At 44.7% G+C, this 21,035-nt stretch overlaps 1 protein-coding gene across 2 annotated transcripts in view; it reads right to left on the bottom strand.

Moving 5' to 3' along the window:
- The window catches only part of Ptp36E (protein tyrosine phosphatase 36E), a 335,086-nt gene that overhangs the window by 284,614 nt on the left and 29,437 nt on the right, over positions 1-21,035 (bottom strand). Inside the window, exon 2 of one of the 2 annotated variants that reach the window (XM_070526008.1) lies at positions 16,325-16,403. The exons of the other annotated variant lie outside the window; for it this stretch is intronic. The gene's annotated coding sequence lies outside the window, so the exon portion shown is untranslated. The remainder of the gene's footprint in view (positions 1-16,324; positions 16,404-21,035) is intronic. 2 annotated transcript variants of the gene reach the window in all.

Raw genomic sequence — 21,035 nt, 5'->3', positions numbered from 1 at the left:
ACGCAGATGTCGTCTAAGAAATCCCAGTGATCTATTAGCAGCTGAGATGATGTTAGTAGCGTGCAAGCGCCAGGACAGATCACAAGATAGGATGACACCGAGGTATTTGAATGATTGGACTGATTCTATTGGAACATCAGCAATTAATTATGTAAATGTGTGGGGGTTACGAATGCGAGTGAAGGACACGAGTTTACATTTGTTAGGATTTAGGTTCATCAGCCAAGCGATTACACCATTCTTGTACATTATTGAGATGGTTCTGGATGAGTGTGTGGTCAGATGTGTTAGTAACCTTGCGGTAGATTACGCAATCATCTGCAAACATGCGAATGTTACATAATAGATGCGTTGGTAGATCGTTAATGTAAATTAAAAAAAGAAGTGGTCCCAAGATGGATCCCTGGGGGACGCCTGATGTTACGGGGAGTCTGCTATAATAATGGTTATTAACACAAACAAACTGATAGCGGTTAGTCAAGAATGCTTCTATCCATTTTTGTACGTCGGGGTGTAAATTTAACTGAAACAATTTTAGAAGCAAACGTTTATGGGGAACTGTGTCAAATGCTTTTGCAAAATCCAGGAATATGGCGTCAGTCTGAAGGTTACTGTCAAGGTTAACATGCAGGTCGTGAAGGAAAATTGCCAGCTGTGTTTCGCAAGAGTAGCCTTTTCGAAATCCGTGCTGACAAGGGTGAAAAAAACTGATTGAATCTAAAAGGTTCATGATATGCGAGTATATGACGTGTTCCATGATTTTGCAGGGGACAGTAGTTAATGATATAGGGCGATAATTTAATGGGGTGTCTCTGTTGCCTGATTTGAAGACTGGAACGACCTTGCCCACTTTCCAGTCGGATGGTAAGATGCCTGTAGAGAGTGACTGTAAAAACAACAAAGTTAGGTACGCAGCAGATACATGGTTAATATTTTTTAAGAGCTTGGAAATAATATCATCTACACCTGCTGACGATGAAAGCTTGATGTTATCAATAATCGAAGTGATTCCATCTGCCGAGAATATAATTGGCGACATACGCGCAGTTATGTTCTACGCAGATGTGTAAATTGGCTTTCCTGCAGTGTGCTTTCGGTGCTCACGGACGAATCAGTGAGACAAAGAAAGTTTCGCTTTAATAATCTGGCGACCTCTACGGTACGCTGCTGTCATAGCCGGTATGGTGCTTTGGGAACTGGACAACCGTGGCCAAACCCATTCCTGGCAGGGAAAGCTATTCATGTGCCAGTGTAGCGTTTGAAGTAGGACTTGAGACTGACTCCAACCAAATAACTGAATTTTATTAGCCCGACGTTTCGGAGCCCATTCGGCTCCTTCTTCAGGGGGTTGTTCTTCAGGGGGTGGCGGTGTGCCGCTTTTAAAGCGTCTTTTGTAAAGAAAGGAAGAGGGAGCACGGGAGGTGGGGAGACACTTCACAGACAGAAGGAATCAGTCTCAAGTCCTAATCAATTTCCCAACCAGACAGGCAGTTCTGTCGAAATGTTTAGCTTCAAGCTTTTGAAGTGCACTGGCCTCAGTGACACTTTAAGAATCCTGCGCATCGTTCTATGTGGACACATTACGACTGTCTGTCATCTGGCTGGTTTTTTGCAGGTACAGTCCTTTTTTTTCTCTTTCTCACGGCACGCCACCTGGTGGTTCGACTTCTATACTTGCATTCCATTGGCCGGTTTTCCGGTTATTCCAAGTACAAGCGCTCTGTACTACGCCAGCAGCCGGTTTTTCCCAATCGCAAACGCTCCGCGAGACGTTCACACAACGCCAACTGAACAATCTCAAGCGGATTCTTCCCTAATTATCTTAATTTTTACCTCGTCGTGTTATCAGAAGTTACCAGGAAGAACGGTCCATTTTATCGCTTTTCCTTCTTTCCTTCTTTTTTTGCTTCTAAGCTTGCTCCTGCACCCTTAAACAAAATAACTCTTTGGTTCGTATCTTGCCACACAACAATAATCGTCATCTCGCAATAAAAAATACTCTACAGTCATACGTAATCAATGCACACTCTAACATAGAAATTATCTGGGTAGCCTGCAAAACCAAGTTTTCCACTCTGCTCATTGGCAATTGTTACCGACCTCCTGACTGTAGCCATTCATTTGTGAACGAACTGCGCAGTAGCATCACTGAGGCTGTCCAGATATGTCGCACCGACGCCATTTACATTTTCGGTGACTTTAATTTTCCTACAATAGACTGGAACCGATTGTCTTCCCCCTGCCGCACATCCACAGAATTTATCTACCTAACCTTAGATTTTAACTTATTTCAAATAGTGAAACAACCCACACGCGGTTCAAATATCCTCGACCTAATCCTTACGACGGCTCCTGAAAGAGTAGGTGCCCTAGTACACATAGATGGTTTTAGTGATCACAAGCTCCTTCAAGTTTCCCTTATCATTCCGCCACCATTCTCCGGCACCGACAGCAAAAAAATTCGCGATTACAGTAAAGCCAACTACAGCAAAATCAACGCCGAACTCGAAACCTTCTACACTGACACATTCCTACCATCCTTCGACAGTCGTCCCATCGAAGACAACTGGGTACTTTACCGAGACAAATTGTGTGCGCTAGCAAATCAGTACGTCCCGCTAATAACAGTCAAAAATGATAAATCAAACCCCTGGTTTACAAAATCCCTCCGGAATCTTAGAAACAAAAAGAAACGTTTATACCGCACAGCTAAACGACATAGCACGCCTTCCGCGTGGAAGGCATACCAAGATTTTATGATAACTTACTGTTCCGCAGTAGAATCTGCTAAGCATAAATATTTTTCTAGTGATTTACCTTCCCTTCTGAAATCTAACTCAAAGAAGTTTTGGAAACTTGTATCCCCCGAACACGATCCGCAAGAGATATCTTTGCTAGACGACAATCATGTTCCACTTTCGGACAGTCATTGCACCTCGGCATTTAACACATTCTATTCATCTGTTTTCACCCGGGAAGACCACTTTGACGTTCCATACGTACCCGATTTTGATTTCCCATATATGGAACCGATCGAAATAACTGCAGAGGGCATAGTACTTCTAATTAAAAACCTTAAATTATCCACTTCAGCCGGAATTGACAATATTAACTCTAAAATTCTTAACGTTTCTGCTAACATTTTATACCACCTTTTCAGGCAATCTTTAGCGACAGGTCAACTTCCCTCCGATTGGAAAATTGGTAAAATAGTGCCTGTGTTCAAAGCCGGTGATAAACATACTCCCGAAAGCTACCGTCCAATTTCTTTAACTTGCATCTGCTGCAAACTTCTCGAACACATAATCGCTTCTCATGTTTACCGACACTTAGAATCTAACAATTTCTTTTTTAACAACCAACACGGATTCAGGAAAGGTTTCTCTTGCGAAACCCAGCTTCTAGAATTAAGTACAGAACTACACTTCAACATGAACAATAACCTCCAGACTGACTGTATTTTTCTTGATTTCTCGAAAGCCTTTGACCGGGTCGCCCATTGCCGTCTGATTTCTAAATTATCTGCCCTTCGATTAGACTCGCTAACCTTATCTTGGCTCCGTAACTTCCTTTCACTCCGCCAGCAGTTCACGGTTATTAACAATTTCCAATCCTCCCTTTCTCACGTAACTTCGGGCGTACCACAGGGGTGCGTTCTCGGCCCCCTATTGTTTTTAATCTACATAAACGACTTGCCAGAAAACATTTCTTCCTGCATGCGAATTTTCGCTGACGATTGCATCATATATCGTCCAATAACCTGTGCCGATGACCACTTAACGCTGCAAAACGACCTTTACCGCATTAACAACTGGTGTAAAAAATGGCTTATGTCGCTGAATACAGAAAAATGCAAAATAATCTCCTTCACACGCAAGCAAAACATTTCCAACTACTACTACACCATTAACAACTACCAACTGTCGCAGGCATCATCTTATAAGTACCTTGGTATTCATTTCACACCCAACCTCTCCTGGTCTCACCATATTACCACCATAAGCGCAAAAGCTTCAAAAACTTTAGGATATTTACGTCGAAATAACTGTCCCACTCACGTTCGTCATCTAGCTTATCAGACCTTCGTTCGCCCACAGCTTGAATACGCCGCATCTATCTGGTCCCCCTACCAAAATTATTTAATTAACATGCTTGAAGCAGTTCAGAATAGGGCTGCCCGTTTCATTTCACGCAATTATGACAACCATAACAGCATAACGCAAATTAAGCACAATCTTTCACTTGAACCCCTTAGTGCTCGTCGCGACATTGCCCTTTTATGCCTTTTTCACAAATACGCATGCAGCAACAGACCATTCCCATTTCACCTTGATGCTCCTTCCATCACATCACGTCGGTTGCATAATCACTTAAGTTTCACGCGATTATATGGGTCAACTCACACCTTCAACGCATCTGCTCTTCCACGCGCCATACGTTTGTGGAATGATCTTCCAGACAACATTGCATCCGAACCAGACCACGATCATTTCCGTCAACTCCTGCACTCTTTCTTTTCGCAATAAAACCTTGCCACTAGTATTTCCAGTTTTATTTTATTTCCGGTGCCATGTTCTGTATACTACCCATGTATTTATCTATTTGTTATTTTGACAGCTTTAAGACCAAAGACATCCGTCATTTTTTTGTACCACTGCACGTGTTTTTTTTTTCTTCAGTATCCCACTTTGTGCCCGACTGCATTCCTTATATTGATAAATGTTTTTACTGTGCACGCCATTAGTTCCTGCGTTTTTATCATGCCCTACCATTGTGCGTATTTTAAACCCTGCCAACTGCTCATGCGCCTGGATTCCGCATATTTGTCAGTATATCTTTGTTTGTAGTTTCTTTTCTTGTTACTGTTGTCATTGTTATCGGTATACTTTTTAGTTCTTGTATCCAGTTTTTTCATATGTATAATGCCAGCCAATATTTTTTTTTCTCTCTTCGTGTTATCCTTTTTCCCGCCCGACCTTGTACTTGCCGCCATACCACATTATCATCGATTCCTCTCCTTTATGTTAACCTGCAAATTTGAGCCAACGTTGTACACCGACAAGTTACTTTGTACTTTCTTTTTTACCCCCCTTACTCAATGCCCTGTAAAGGGGCCTGTAAGGTATGTTCAATAAATAAATAAATCTGTCTTGTCCGCATTTCCTTTCTTTAACGAAGAGAGCCCGATACTTCCAAGTCACGAGCATCATGCGCGTTATCAGCATGACAGAGAATTTTCGGCAGAAAAGTAGCGGACGCAGCGTTTTCAAGAAAGGAAACGCAAGCAAGGCAGACGATGATTATCGTTGTGTGGCAAATACACACCCCTTAGGGTGTACATTCGTCGAAGAGTGTACACTCTTAAAAACGTTTACGCCCTTTGGGTTGTATTTTGTACCACAGCGATCATAGTCATCTGTCTTGCCCGCGATTCCTTTCTTGAACGCTGCGAGCCCGGTACTTCGTAGTAACGAACGGCGTGCGTGTTATGAGCTTGACACAGCATTCTCGACAGGAAAGTAAGGATCGCCGAGTTTTCAAGAGAGGAAACGCAGGCAAGGCAGATGAAGATTATTGTTGTGGGACAAGATAAGCCCCAAAGGGTGCAAACTTTTTTAAGAGTGTACATGAGTTCGCGGAAATCATCTGCTTGTCTCTGATGCCACTACTCGGCAGCCACCTAATCTTCACGCTTATTGCGTAACCTATAGACTCGGCGTACCGCCACTTCATTTCGTTTTCAGCTCGTATTTTCGCGTGTGGTACTTGCCGCATAAGGCGCGTCTCCCATCCCTCTCCTTCTCGAGGCCGGCATCTCTCTCTTTTTTTTTCTTGGCAAAAGTGGCAACGCTGTAAGGTTGCGATTACTATATTTCTCTTCCTTCTATTCCCTCTTTCCCAGTGGCGTAGCCAGAAATTTTGTTCGGGGGGGGCTACGCCACTGGCCCCATATATATATATATATATATATATATATATATATATATATATATATATATATATATATATATATATATATATATATATATATATATATATATATATATATATATATATGTATATATATATGGGGCCAGTGGCGTAGCCAGAAATTGTGTTCGAGGAAGCTTTAGCTCGGGTGCTCCTATTTAACTACATGTAGAAGGGGAATTCGTTTTTCCCTGCAACCACTTCACCAAATTTGAGGAGGTTTGTTGCATTTAAAAGAAAAAGTTTAATTCTAGTGGCTACTGGTGTCGAATTTTTCATTTAGGTGGTCAATTATTTATTAAAAATTGGCCAAATCGAAAATTTTCAGACAACGAAACTATCAAGCTTAGAACTCCGTGACTCAACAATGAAAAATGATATCACAATTCTGTGAATTGCATCTAATAGTACATCTACAGCGGACAAAATGGATATGTCACACATGAATCTCAAAAAAATGTAGTACTGTGGAAATACGGCTTGTGCAGAACCCTTGTACACAACGTAACCAATTCACGTAAGATACAAATTGACACAGCAAACTTGTCCGCTTTGACTGTTATAATAGATGCCATTTACAGAACCACAATGTCTGTTCTTCATGCATAGCTATTAGTTTGTAAACGTCGTGCTTCTATTTTTTCAAACTTTGGAATTTTTCAAAATATTTTAAACAAAATGCAGGCCCTAAATCGAAGTTGTGTTTCCAACAGAACTAGGATTTAACTTTCTCTCTCAAATGCAACGAATTTCAACAAAAGCGATTAGCAGGATTATCTAAGAAAAGCGTTTCTGCGTTTTACAAGTATTTGAATAGGCCGCATCGGTTCGGGCCCGAGCTAAAGCTTCCTCTTAAACAATTTGTCAAGGGGTCAAATCCATGAATAATAACTGCATTGTCATTGCCAAAGATGCTGCAAACAAATTCTTGAACGCTACGCACAGTCAAAACAATAAAATATGTATTTTTTCACAAAAGAATATACTCGTATGTGCCACAAATTTTGCCCAAAATAACTGATATCAATGCTTCCATATTTTTGTCTATTTAAGTAAAGAAAATATCACACGAACTTTAGAACTATATCAGTTCAAAACCAGGAAAGCAGTGCATGCCACTGATATGAAAAATTAAAAGGCAATGAACTGAACAAGTTGAGGACAAATATGTCAACGAAACTTTGTCATTTAAGAACCGTGCTTACATTCTTGTATATATGCAATGGCCAGTGAAAAATCTCAATGACGCTGTAATTTGTATTAATGTATTACGCAGGACCACCTGTCACCGGTCGTGTATCGTCAGTAATTGCACCGAAATCATAGTCGCAACAGAGGGCACGTATAAAAAGCAGGAATTCTGCAAGATATACGAGGGCAAGTCAAATGAATGTGAGCCAACAACGGGGTACTTTATTTAAAAGTAGTCTTCATGAGAATTTAGACATTTGTCCCATTGACTAACGAGTCGTGTGATTCCCGTCTTATAAAACTCCTTGGGTTGCTGCTTCAAAAAGTCTGTATCTGGTTCCCTTGAGCTCTTTTTTCGGTTGCCCCAAAATGTAGAAGTCGCAAGGTGACAGGTCGGAGCTGTATGGCGGATGCTGCAGCGTTTCCCACTTGAACTTTGCCAGTTTTGTATTAACCACATAAGTGACGTGGGGACAGGCATTGTCGTGGAACAAGATGACCCCATTCGTCAATTTTTCACGTTGTTCGTCCTTGATTGCGACACACTGCCGTTCTGGCATTTCACAATATCGGAAACAATTGATAGCCTCTCAAGATTTAGCAAATTCTATCAGTAATGGACCCTGACGACCGAAAAAAAAGTCAACAACACCTTTCCAGCGGAAATGATGGCCTTTGCGTTCTTTGGGCGTGGTAAATACGAATGTTTCCACTGTAAGCTTTGCTGCCGTGTTTCAGGCTCGTAGTAGTGGCACCAAGGTTCGTCCCCGATCACAAATGCAAACAAGAAGTCGTCATCCTCATTGTGATACCCGATCAGATCAGTCAAGGCAGCGCGAAACTTCTCCGTCTTCTCGCGATGGATCAAAATCATAGGGATCCATTGCGCACCAAAGAGCCGATAACCGAGAAGCTCATGAATTATGGCGTGAACCGAACCGTGACTGATGTTCAGATGGTCTGCCAGTTCATCGATACTTATCCCCCGTTCTTGTTTCATCAGCTCATGAACCTTTAAAGTTGTGTGGGGGGTGATTGCACGATGGTTTTGGCCCGGTCTTAAAATGTCTTTACAACGTCCTTTAAACCGTTTGCTCCAACGCTTCACAGTGGTCAATGAAATGCCGTGTTCAACGTAAACGGCAGCCATACGGCAATTAATTTCTGTTTTGGAAACACCTTTAGCTGTCAAAAACTTCGCGACACCGAGCTGTTCAACTTTTGAAGTGTCCATTATGTGACCCAACCATATTCAACCCAGTGTATGAGAGCATTAAAGAACAGTTATCTTCACACCTGCGTGTCACTTTTGTAAATGAGACATGCCGTTCTCCTACGCGCATGCCTCGCAGATAATGAACCGAACCATTATTGCGTGGTTAGGGTAGGCGCACTTTCATTTGACTCACCCTCGTACATTAAAAATACAGATACAATGGGATATACAAATGCGAAAATACGGCTTGATAAAGGACAAAAAAGTGTCACTTGAAACAAAGTTCACTGCCTGTATACACAAAACCTCGCAACAAGATATATAAGTATACGTATAAGTATCCAATGAGTCTATGTATGTAAGAAAAAGTAACTGTATGTAATGCGTCAAACAAGGCAAATAAACATGTTGCACAATCACGGAAGGTGGCGCGCTTGCTCCCCGCTTTTGTCCTTTGCGCACACAAGACTGAGCCACCATCGTCGGCTCACCCATTCCACCTCTCCTCCTACGCTTTCACTCGCACATACTGCATGCAGCGCGTTGTCACGATTTTATCACCCTTGGACTTTATACGAAACATGAGGGCGATGGCGACGGCAGGAATGCGCCTGGAGTGTCCATATAATTGCTTTCGAAATAATATAATAAACGTATCCGGAAACTGAAGCGTCCCGTCGCCCATTACTTTCCGTAAAAGAAGTATCAAACTCGAACTTTCACCATGCGACAATTCGCTGCGCCGCAACAATGTATTTTTTTTTCTGTTCTGTTCTGTGTTGCGCCACTCGCCTTTCAACAGGCAAGAAGATTGGGATGAAGCCGTCAAGAGCGACAACCATCAAGTCCAACTTCGGGCTGTCCAAAGGGCCTGCGCCAGGGCTGAAGATCACGGTCTTCCGCCCCCGGCGCAGGTGCGGCCCGCGACTACGACAACGTAGTCCCTTCGGACCAATTAAAGTTTCTTATCTGTCTGTCTGTCTGTCTGTGGGGTGGAGGCACCGAAATGAAAAAAAGAACGCATAGGAAACTATGTTGGCCAGAATCGAATGCCTACATCGGGCACCTAGTGGGGCTACGGAATTAATACCGAAGTAAACATGAGACGATTGGCCCACTGAGAACCATACGCATACTGCTCAGTATCCTACACCGGCGAAACAAGACTTTCCGGAAAGGTTCCGCTCAAGGAACGCGGTGCAATCCTTCGAGTCCCCACAGTGATGGCGGCGAGCGACCATTGTTTTTTTTTCTCGTCTGCTAGCCAGAAAGCTTCCAAAACTCTGTCAGGTGAAAATCCACTCGGCCAGAGCAAACCGAACGCCCACCGAAGTGCACCGCGCGGTGGTCGGGGCCATACGAGAAAAACATATGCGCTCTGGCTCGCTCTGGCTCGCTCTGGCAGCCCGCGGGTAGGGTAGCGAGAACAAAACAAAAAATTGAAGGGGCTCAATGTGTCCTCGGCGAATAAAAGTGAAAGTAGAAAAAATAAGTAAGAACGTAGTTACTTTGGCTGGCTTTAGTGTCTTCACATGGATGTTCTGGCGTAGGTTAAAAAAAAATGTTGATATTTCTTTATGTGACATGACGGCACAAATGAACCACCCCAACGCATCGTCTCATTGGACCTCGCTGCGTGCTTTGTCGACTCGTCTGCTAGTGCGTTGATTTGGCTTGTCTCGTTGTATGTTCCGATGTAAGACTTTAGAAAAGTCAGTGGACCTTTGGCGTCAAATGTTTAAGACAACATTAAAGCCACAAAGTTCCGCAATTGAAAATTTAAAGCACAACTTTGGAAATGTCAATGCACGTTTCACATCAAGAGCTTATTATATTTATACCCATAAAGTTTCGCAATTGATATCCATGCGCTCCATAGATTCCGTGGCCTCAGTGAGATGCCGCGGCGAGCCCGCTCACAATCAAAGCGCCCTTGAAACTTTGTGCTCGGATGGGACTGCTTGGCGTTATGTGACTGCCGGTGTATGGGCGTTGCCACGAAATCCAGCCCGAGTTCGCAATCTTTATGGTTAAATGTCTTTTCGAGCGTCAAAAAGACATTCTAGACAAAATCCAGAGTGATTTCCGGCGCCGGGGGTCACTTTGGTTGGCGGTGCGTGGACAGCACGAAAAAATTTCGGGGGGGGGCTGAAGCCCCATAAGCCCCCCCCCCCCCCCTGGCTACGCCCCTGCTCTTTCCATCATCTCCCACCTGTGTAGGGTATCAAACCGGACGTTCACCTAGTTGACCTCCCTGCTTTGCCCATCCTTGCTCTCTCTCTCTCTCTCTCTCTCTCTCTCTCTAACTCCGCCAATCAAACCGCAGCTCATCATTTTTCAGGTCGATCCAGCAAGTGCAACAGGAGAAATAGAACAGTGTGCTTCTGTGTGTCTGTTCCGAAGGCAGTCACGAGAAATGCCATTGCATTCTTCTTCCACGCTTCGAAAATGGAAGCAATCAAGAGAAAAGAGAGAAAGGGAGAGAGAGTCGTGGTTCCAGAAATTCCTTTGTGGCAGTTGCGCCTCATGTTTTCGACAAGCCATTGTGGAATATAAGTGGCCTCACCTAAGCGGGCGAATGGACCGAGGCGCTCGGAAAATTACAACAGCCTCGCCGTAAATTCTTTCAGGAAAGAACGCAGAGGCAACATGTCACAATAGGCTTGTAACAAATACCCCGCCGAACGCTTGCGTGGTCTTCAGATGCCGATTGCTCCCCGCAGGGGCGTCTGCGTAAGCAGGCGTTTGGTGTGTTGCGACACCACGGACCCGAGCACACGAGGGTCGGACCCTCCCGCGTGTAGCCGTGCGCGGCTTAGCCGTGTCTGGGGAAAAGGGGATCCTGGGGGTTGAGCCGATGCTGGGTGTTTGGACCTTTAAGGCCCCCCGGCGGAAGCAACACACCCCTTTGGCCTCTGCTTCACATAGACGGCACCTCCAGACTGACCCACCTGGAGGACATCGGCAGTCGCCTTTTCCTGTCCTCCTCTCCAATCTTCGTCTTTCTCTCCCACTTTTCCATCTTTCCTGTCTCCTCTTCACTTCTTATTACTTCCGTTTTTCTTGGCGGCAAGGGTTAACCGTGTGTAATATATCCAACCTTGGGTATATGTATTAGGTTATAGCGGCGATGCATGGCTGGCGCCTGCAGGTATACTTCTAACCTTGTAGCGTCCCCTTGTTGGGCTCGGTGGTGGGTGGCCACCATCGCCGCCGAAATTTCCAATGCTATATGGCAAGCAACTTTCCTCCATTACCTGATCGCTCCCTCAAGAGGGGGCGCACCGATGAAACTTTCACGTTTTTCATGCAAACAAAGCAATCTTTTCCTAAGTACCACGTTGTACACAGTCAGCACGATAGCAAAACAGTCAGAATGATCTCACCATTTGTTGTAGCAAAATGCCTCACCGAAGCAATTGGCCCAGGCTATAAAGTGACGAAGATGGGAAGTGGTGATCTTCTTCTCGAACTTCGCGACAAAGCACAGTATGACAAGCTCTCGAAACACGTAGCATTTGGAGAAATTCCAGTCTCAGTGGGCCCACACAGATCCATGAACACAGTGCGCGGGGTCGTCTCAGAAGATGACCTTCTCGAACTGAGTGAAAGCGAACTACTAGAAGGATGGCAAGAGCAGAACGTAGTAAAGGTGCAAAGAATAACATTAAGGCGAGATGACAAACAAATACCGACCAAACACATAATCATTACTTTCGGAACCAGCGACCTGCCTGAAACAATAGAAACCGGCTACTGCAAGCTACGTGTTCGACCATACATCCCTAATCCGCGTCGATGCTTCAAGTGTCAGCGTTTTGGGCATGGGTCGCAAACCTGCAGAGGGCGTGATACTTGCGCTAAATGTAGTTCAACAGATCACGCTTCAGACATCTGCACTTCAGAAATGTGCTGTCCCAACTGTAAAGGAGATCACCCATCCTACTCGCGATCGTGCCCCTCGTGGAAGAAAGAGAAACAAATCATAGAACTGAAAGTCAAACTAAACCTATCTTTTCCAGAGGCACGCAAACGTTTCGCTCTCCACAATCAGTCTAGTCCTTCCTACACCGATGTGGCGCGCCGGGGGGCAGCGCTACATCATTCGGCAGCCGCCCAAGTCACACGGAGTGTGACGGCGGTCACGCCATTAGCCCCCCCGGCCGGAACAGCCAGCGCTGTTCCAGCCCCCGCAAAGGAGGAACAGCAGGCCCTCGGGCCTGTTGAACCCAGGGCCACTGCAGGTGCAGATCGGCCCACCACCCCCGCGAAAATCCCCGCTCCGCGGGCAGTATCCACCGCCTCAGAAGAGGTGATGGATACGAGCACAAATCCGGCGTCTCAGACGCCCAAGGAACGGCGCAGCTCCCTCGAGCGCGCCGGGAAGAAAGAGAGAGCTCGCATCAAGGGGCCTGGAAAGGCTTCGTGAGCTTAGTTATATTTCTTAGACACACAGCACAAACTCCACACATCATGGATACACAGATAATACAATGGAATGTCAGGGGTTTACTCCACAACCTAGACGACATTAAGGAACTCTTAAATAAGTACAATCCAAAGGTGCTGTGTGTCCAGGAAACACATCTTAATCCTTCATGCACGAACTTTCTCCGGCAGTATGCCATTTTCCGGAAAGACCGCAACGACGCCCTTGCCTCGTCTGGCGGTGTGGCAATAATTGTAGATAAGGGTGTTGCATGCCGGCAATTACAGCTTAAAACACCCCTAGAAGCAGTTGCAGTACGTGCGATATTGTTTAATAAACTAGTAACAATTTGCTCACTATATATCCCTCCGAACTACCAACTTTCAAAAACAGAATTTGACACCTTTATCTATGAACTGCCTGAACCTTACATTGTCCTTGGAGATTTTAATGCACACAACACCCTTTGGGGAAGCCGTCGTTGTGATGTCAGGGGACGCTTAGTGGAAAACTTCCTCCTCTCTACAGATGCTTGTTTGCTAAATGGAAAAGATCCTACATTTTACTGTGTCGCAAACAAAACATTTTCATCTATTGATTTGAGCATTGCATCGAGTTCACTCTTGCCGCATCTGGACTGGAACGTGATTGAGAATCCGTACGGGAGTGACCATTTCCCCATTGTCATAAAACCAACAAGAGGTGATGAGTGCTCTCCACATGTCTCCCAGTGGAAAGTCGATTGTGCCGATTGGACACGATACAGGGAGCTAACACATTTGACTTGGAATGACATCTGTAATCTATCTATCGAAGATGCAGTGACATACTTCACAGTGTTCATAGTTGATGCGGCGTCAGTATGTATCCCCGTAACAAATGGATCGTCCTGTAAGCGACGTGTTCCATGGTGGAACGATGACTGCAAAAAAGCGCGTAGAAATCAAAATAAAGCTTGGAAGAACCTTCGAGACTTTCCAACTACGGAGAATTTGATCATTTTCAAGAAAATAAAGTCTGAGGGTAGTAGAACGCGGCGCCGTGCCAAAAGGGAGAGCTGGCAAAGATATATTTCTAGCATCAACTCTTATAATGATGAACGAAAAGCTTGGAACAGAGTGAATAAAATCAAAGGTCGGCAAACTCATCCTCTACCATTAGTAAACACGCAAGGAAATACCCTTCAGGACCAAGCTGACTCTCTTGGGGCACATTTTTAAAACATTTCTAGCCCATTGCATTACTCCGATGCATTCCTTAGATACCAGAAACAAGCTGAGAGACGGCCTCTGGACCAAAAAGGAAAGATGGATGAACCGTACAACCGTCCTTTCAATATGGCTGAATTCCAGGCTGCACTACATAGTTGTAATCAATCAGCTCCTGGAACCGATCGAATAATTTACGAGATGATTAAACATCTGCATCCCGAAGCACACAAAACACTCCTCTCCCTTTTTAACGCCATATTCTCTGCTAGCTATATCCCGTCAGCCTGGAAGAAAGCAATCATAATCCCTATTCTGAAAGACGGCAAGGACCCGTCTTTGGCCAGCAGCTATAGGCCTATAGCCCTAACAAGCTGCCTATGTAAGTTTTTTGAGAAAATTACTAACCATCGCTTGGTGCATTTTCTTGAAAGTAACAAGATACTAGATCCCTTGCAGTGTGGCTTCAGGGAACATAGATCCACAACAGATCAACTTGTCCGTATCGAGACAAATATCCGGGACGCCTTTGTGCACAAACAGTTTTTCTTATCGGTATTTTTAGACATGGAGAAAGCATACGATACTACTTGGCGTTTCGGAATTATTCGTGATCTAGCTGGAATGGGCGTCCGAGGCAACTTGCTAAAGGTGATCCAAAGTTATCTGTGCAACCGCACATTTCATGTACGTATTGGTAATGTCCTATCTCGTCTATTTACTCAGGAAACAGGTGTGCCACAAGGTGGAGTGCTGAGCTGTACTTTATTCCTTGTAAAAATGAATTCGCTCCATACTATCATACCACGTACAATGTTTTATTCCGTATACGTGGATGATATCCAAATAGGGTACAAGTCATGTAATCTTAGTATATGCGAGCGACAAGTGCAGCTTGGCCTGAATAAGTTGTCTAAGTGGGCAGACGAGAACGGCTTTAGACTGAACCCTGAAAAAAGTACATGCATTCTTTTCTCCAATAAGAGAGGGGTAATACCAGAGCCCGTTATTGATCTTAATGGAGAACGGCTATCTGTTAGTCATGAACATAAATTTCTAGGCCTCATTCTAGACTCCAAACTAACTTTTATCCCACACTTAAAATATTTGAAAATGAAATGCTTGAGGACAATGAATCTACTGAAGCTCTTGTCCCGCACATCTTGGGGAAGTGACAGAAGGTGCCTGTTGAGCTTGTACAAAAGCCTTATACGGTCACGCCTTGACTACGGAGCCATTGTGTATAACTCTGCCACGCCTAGCGCGTTGAAGATGCTCGATTCCGTCCACCACTTGGGTATCCGTCTTGCTACTGGTGCGTTCAGGACTAGCCCTGTAGAAAGCCTGTATGCTGAATCGAATGAATGGTCCCTACATCGCCAAAGAACATATTTAACTCTCTCTTATGCCCTTAAAGTCAAATCAAATTTCCATCATCCGTGCCATTCAGTTATTCACGACCTGTCTACGGCTAGGCTTTTCCGCAACCGCCCAGGCACTAGACCTCCTCTGTCCCTTCGGTTGGAAGCATTGTCCGAGGAAACAGCTGTGCCGATTTTAGAGAATGTCATAATGGCAACTACGCGGCTTCCACCACCGTGGGAATGGCAGTCTATCGAATGTGATGTCTCGTTTGCAGAAATAACAAAACGAGCACCTGAGGCACACATACGATCACATTTTCTTGAGCTTCAGGAGAAATATTCTTGTGCTGAATTTTATACAGATGCCTCTAAGTCGTCTTCTGGTGTTGCTTACGCAGCAATAGGACCAGAATTCTTAATATCCGGTACATTGAACCCATATACATCTATCTTTACAGCGGAAGCATATGCGATACTCTCTGCAGTGAAGCACATCAGGCAAACGAATCTTACTAAGGCTACAGTGTTCACAGACTCATTGAGTGTAGTGCGAACCCTTATGAATGTACGTAAACATAAAAACACTGTCTTTAACCAATTGTATACATTACTGTGCTCAGCTTATAGTGCTAAGCAAACGATCATCCTATGCTGGGTACCTGGCCACTGTGGCATAAAGGGCAACGAAGCTGCTGACGAGAAAGCTACTTCGGTAGCTTTTAATGACACAGACACAAACATACCCATCCCTGCTACAGATCTTAAAGCATACTTGCGTCACAAACTGAAAATCCACTGGCAGCAGCAGTGGAATGCTCAGATATCAAATAAACTGTACTTGATAAAACCCAAATTAGGATATTGGGTATCGGAGAGAACATCACGATATAACGAAGTGCTCCTTTGCCGATTAAGAATAGGACACACTTACGGCACTCACTCTTACCTCTTGACTGGGGAGCATCCTCCCACTTGTGGTAAGTGCGGCCAGAACCTCACAGTCCTGCACGTTCTTATTCAATGCCCTGCATTAGAAACACAGAGGAAAAAGTATTTCATTTCTGCATATCGCGAAAATATTCCCCTTCACCCGAAATTTTTTCTCGGCAATGAACCGCTTTTTAATCCGAAATTAGTTTTAGCGTTTTTAGCTGAAACAGACACTCTCGAAATCATTTGGCCAGGACATTTTTAGCTCACGTATAACAGCCTTGTACTCAAAGGCTTCCTTGAATCTAAAGTGTCAATGCTATGTTTTATTGCATCATGCTTTTAGCGAGACCCCATTACCATAACCCACAGCATTATTTAGTCAGAGTCATTATTTTAGCAACTACATATTTTACGCCATCCACAGCGAACGATTTTAGGCCTTCTTACAGCCATGTCGCATATACCATAAGAAATTCATTGCCTAACTCATTGCCTGCATCATTCACAATGCACCGCTAACATAACATTTGTCATGGCGCTCTTTGGCCATACCTGGCCCTTGCGCCATAAAACACTACACATTACAGATGCCGATTGCCATTCTTTTCAGAGCTCGCCTTCAGAGAAATGCGATGGGCATCTACGTAAATTCGCCCCGTTCGCGTCTAATTCGAGTTAACCGAGGGGACGAATTAAGTCAGATGAGCACAATTTGCGAAGGCTGTTTTGAACTGTGCCTTACTCGTTACTCGATAGCTCGTTACGGATGTCGACGTGCTTGCACCCCGTGCGATTCCTCCACACGCTTCCAAAGTAGCACTAGATCCTCCGAAATAATTCTATCGCTGGCGGTACTGTGTAAAAATACGCACACCCATCGCATAACGAAACTAAGAATGCTATAGGAAATAAGGAACACGGGATGCTTACAAGTTTTCTCCTTTGAATCTTAGACAACTGCGCCGTGATCATTCCCAACCAAACGAGCTTTCGATGCCTTGACTGCATAAAATTGTATCACTGACGATCGAGACACTGATTTGGAAGAAAGTGCATCTGTGGTCCTCAATTATATGTGGCAAGGACTTCCGGCTGGACAAGTAGCGAAGGCCTGCCGGTGACTGCCGGTGTGTGTGTGTGTGCGTGTCCGTGTGTGCGTGTGTGTGTGTGTGTGTGTGTGTGTGTGTGTGTGTGTGTGTGCGCGCGTGCATGCGTGCGTGCGTGTGTGCATGTGTGTGTGTGCGAGAGAGATAGAGAGAAAGAGAGAGAGAGAGAGAGCGCTCAGCATCAAAACGCCATAGCCCATAAGCGATCGCGGTGGGTAACATCATCTCAAATTTAAACAGTAAGCCTGAAATAAGTGAAACGTCAGAAGCGACAGTTGAACAGATCAGCCTGAAAACGCAAGTTATTTTGCCGCGATACGACCACGCGTGTTTGGTTCGCCCACTGTCGATCCCGTCGAACCTCCATCCTCCCGCAAGTCCTTCGCCTCGTTTCGATTTCATGCCCGAAGTAAACAGTTTGAGCGTGACTGCGGGCAGAGCGTCCGTCCCCACAAATCTGTGGACAGTGGCGTACTTGAGATAGAATAGGGCACGACACAGATGCCCGCTTCCCCAGACTCAAAGCTGCGCTTAGCTGACCCGCGAACTCATTCACCACTCTGGGCTTCCCCGCCGAGCACTTGCTCACGTCCATAGGCGCTTTTCTGCAGCAGTATTGACATAATATTTCCGACACTTTATTTCCTCGTTCTTTTTACGTTGTTTGAAAGTTCTATGCCTCGAAACACCTAGAAACAAAAGAGTTACGGCTAAGCCGCAGAGCGCCCCTACATAATTTAATAAGATAGGCTTTCTTCGGCCGGTATCGCTTCCGCTTTCCAGACGGCGACTCGGTCATGACGCCAAAAAGAAGGTGTTCACATGATCTTGGCTAGTAGCGCGAAGTAAACACGGACACAGACAGGAACAGACAGGACGGCCTGTCTGTGTCTGTGTTAACTTCGCGCTACTAGCCAAGATCATGTTACCGTACCAACCCGCCCAACTGTCTATCCTTTTGCATTACAAGCTGTTCGCATTTAACGAGCAGGTACTCGCGACTAGCTCCGGCTCACTCCGCCGCTCCTATGCCGCTGCATCTGGTCTTACAACTGGTACAGCAGCATACCAGGTGATCGAGCGATACCGGAGCTAGTGCCGAAGCGTCGCGATGGTCCGACACCCACGGGGCCGCCGTCTGCTTCGTGACGTCAGGACAGAGTGGGTTCCTGGGGAACGAACGCGAACTTGGCTGTGGAAAAGCTGTGCCATTAAATTATCTAGGGCGCACTCAGGCATGCCAGTAACTTTTATTTTTCTGTGGTTTCTAGATCCAGGCCCTTCTTAGAACGCAGAGAGAGAGAGAGAGAAAGCTAAAGATATCGTGTCGGTAGTCCTTCAAGAATATCAGTTACACGGCACGGAATGGAAGCGCATTCGTTGCAGACGTCGCGATAGCAGACGGCCGCCGGCCGGGCCGTATCCTCGAAGCCAATCAACTGCGCGAATATCCGCCTCTCTGATCCCAGGAAGCCTCGGCACAAGCTTGGATTCTCCCTTGATCACGCTATAGATCCCGGGAGGGCGAGAAGCGAGCTTACGATGTTAAGCAGTTCCATTAAGAATACTTCGATTACCGCGCAGTCTTCGAGTCCCTCTGCTGCCTTAGCGATTTCGTTAGCGTTCGCCGACGAGGGAAGTTGCACAATGCCGGCGTAAATTACGAGCTCGTACATTGACAAGTTGACGGAGCCCTTGTTGCTTGCTCAGATAACCACGGATAACGTTTCCGGGATGCTGTAATAATAAAAATAAAAAAGTTAGTACCTGTGAGATTTAACATCCCTAATGTGGGCGCAGTTGATAAGGGGACGCCGCAGTAGAGCGTTCTGTATTCATTTTGACCACCGGTGGTTCTTTAAATTTTCCCGCGCCAATTTCGTGCCACGTTTCTTGTCAGAAAACCACTACAGTTGCCCCAATTATTTTTCGTTAACGACTGATTCTGGATAGGTTTCATTATCGCAATACCAGCAGTTCATTTGTTATTTTCTGTAGTCACTTATCGTCGATTGTTTTGCTTTTCTTTAGCAAGAACACGTCGACGAAGAGGTGTGATAGACCTAACGTTGAGCATAACGTTGAGAACAGGCTGGTTCATCTCATGAAGCGCCGCTTCGGTGGCTTTGCACATCGCAGACACACGAAGCCACGGTACCCAGGACATTTCCCTTCTGCGAAAGGCTTGTCCCCTATTTCCCTCAAGGGTGTCCGAAAACCAACCAGCTCTACGAATTGCTCAACCTATAAGAGCAAAAGCCAGGTAGACGGGAACACGGTTACATACATACATACATACATACATACATACATACATACATACATACATACATACATACATACATACATACATACATACATACATACATACATACATACATACATACATACATACATACATACATACATACATACATACATACATACATACATACATACATACATACATACATACATACATACATACATACATACATACATACATACATACATACATACATACATACATACATACATACATACATACATACATACATACATACATACATACATACATACATACATACATACATACATACATACATACATACATACATACATACATACATACATACATACATACATACATACATACATACATACATACATACATACATACATACATACATACATACATACATACATACATACATACATACATACATACATACATACATACATACATACATACATACATACATACATACATTAAAAACGACACCACCTAGCTTGCCCAATAACTTGTTCGTATTTCAGTTTTACACAATGCTCTCACCTTCGGCGTCGCTCATAACACACTGTGCAGTTTCAGGACGTCGTACCGCAGACACGCGCTAGCCTTCAATAACCACTGACGCCATAGGCGATTGAAATGCACGTACGTGCTTGATTTGCCCCTTCGTACGAGCTCGCGAGAATATGGAAATGGCACTCACGGGTTTCAATGACTGTTTATTTCAATGGTTGCCGAAATCTAGCGTGTAACTGTGATATGACAAACCCAACAATTTCCCTTAAAGAACCTCAATTCGGTTGAAGTGACGAAAACTACATTTACTCTTACACTTCTTTTTTACTTGCCCATGCGTGCTTCCTGTCCCGAAGTTTCTTGAAGCTTTCATTGTTATATCTATAGTTAGGTAGTTGCGGTTAACTATAGTGTGTCACGGGCAGCGACTTCACGCAACAAATCAGTCGACTGAACGTGAATGTATACGGTCAATGCTGTGAAAGAAAAAAAGAAACTGTCGGCATTAACGCTACAGAGATGACGCCCTGCATAGTCGCGCACTGCAGAGAATCGCAAGGGAAGAAAGTGCTGACGATGGAAGCAGGAAGCAGACGCGAACACAACGGAGAATGCTAAGACAGGAAAGAGAACACGCGAGATCGCAGGATGATGACCCGGTAATGTAATGCGTAATGGAGTTTCCGGGTGTACCACCACGAGCAAAGAAGCGGTAAGTGACTTCAGAAAGCGCGGAACGAACCAAGACAGCGACAACAAAGCAACGCGAAATGAAGAAGCGAAGGTCAGATTCACTTCCTTCAGTCGCAAGCTTACATTATCGATTGACT

The sequence above is a fragment of the Dermacentor albipictus genome, chromosome 9, assembly GCF_038994185.2.
Source record: "Dermacentor albipictus isolate Rhodes 1998 colony chromosome 9, USDA_Dalb.pri_finalv2, whole genome shotgun sequence".
NCBI classification, from domain to species: domain Eukaryota; kingdom Metazoa; phylum Arthropoda; class Arachnida; order Ixodida; family Ixodidae; genus Dermacentor; species Dermacentor albipictus.
The sequence above is the reverse complement of the archived record's forward strand: the minus strand, read 5'-3'. Positions and strand labels throughout refer to the sequence as shown.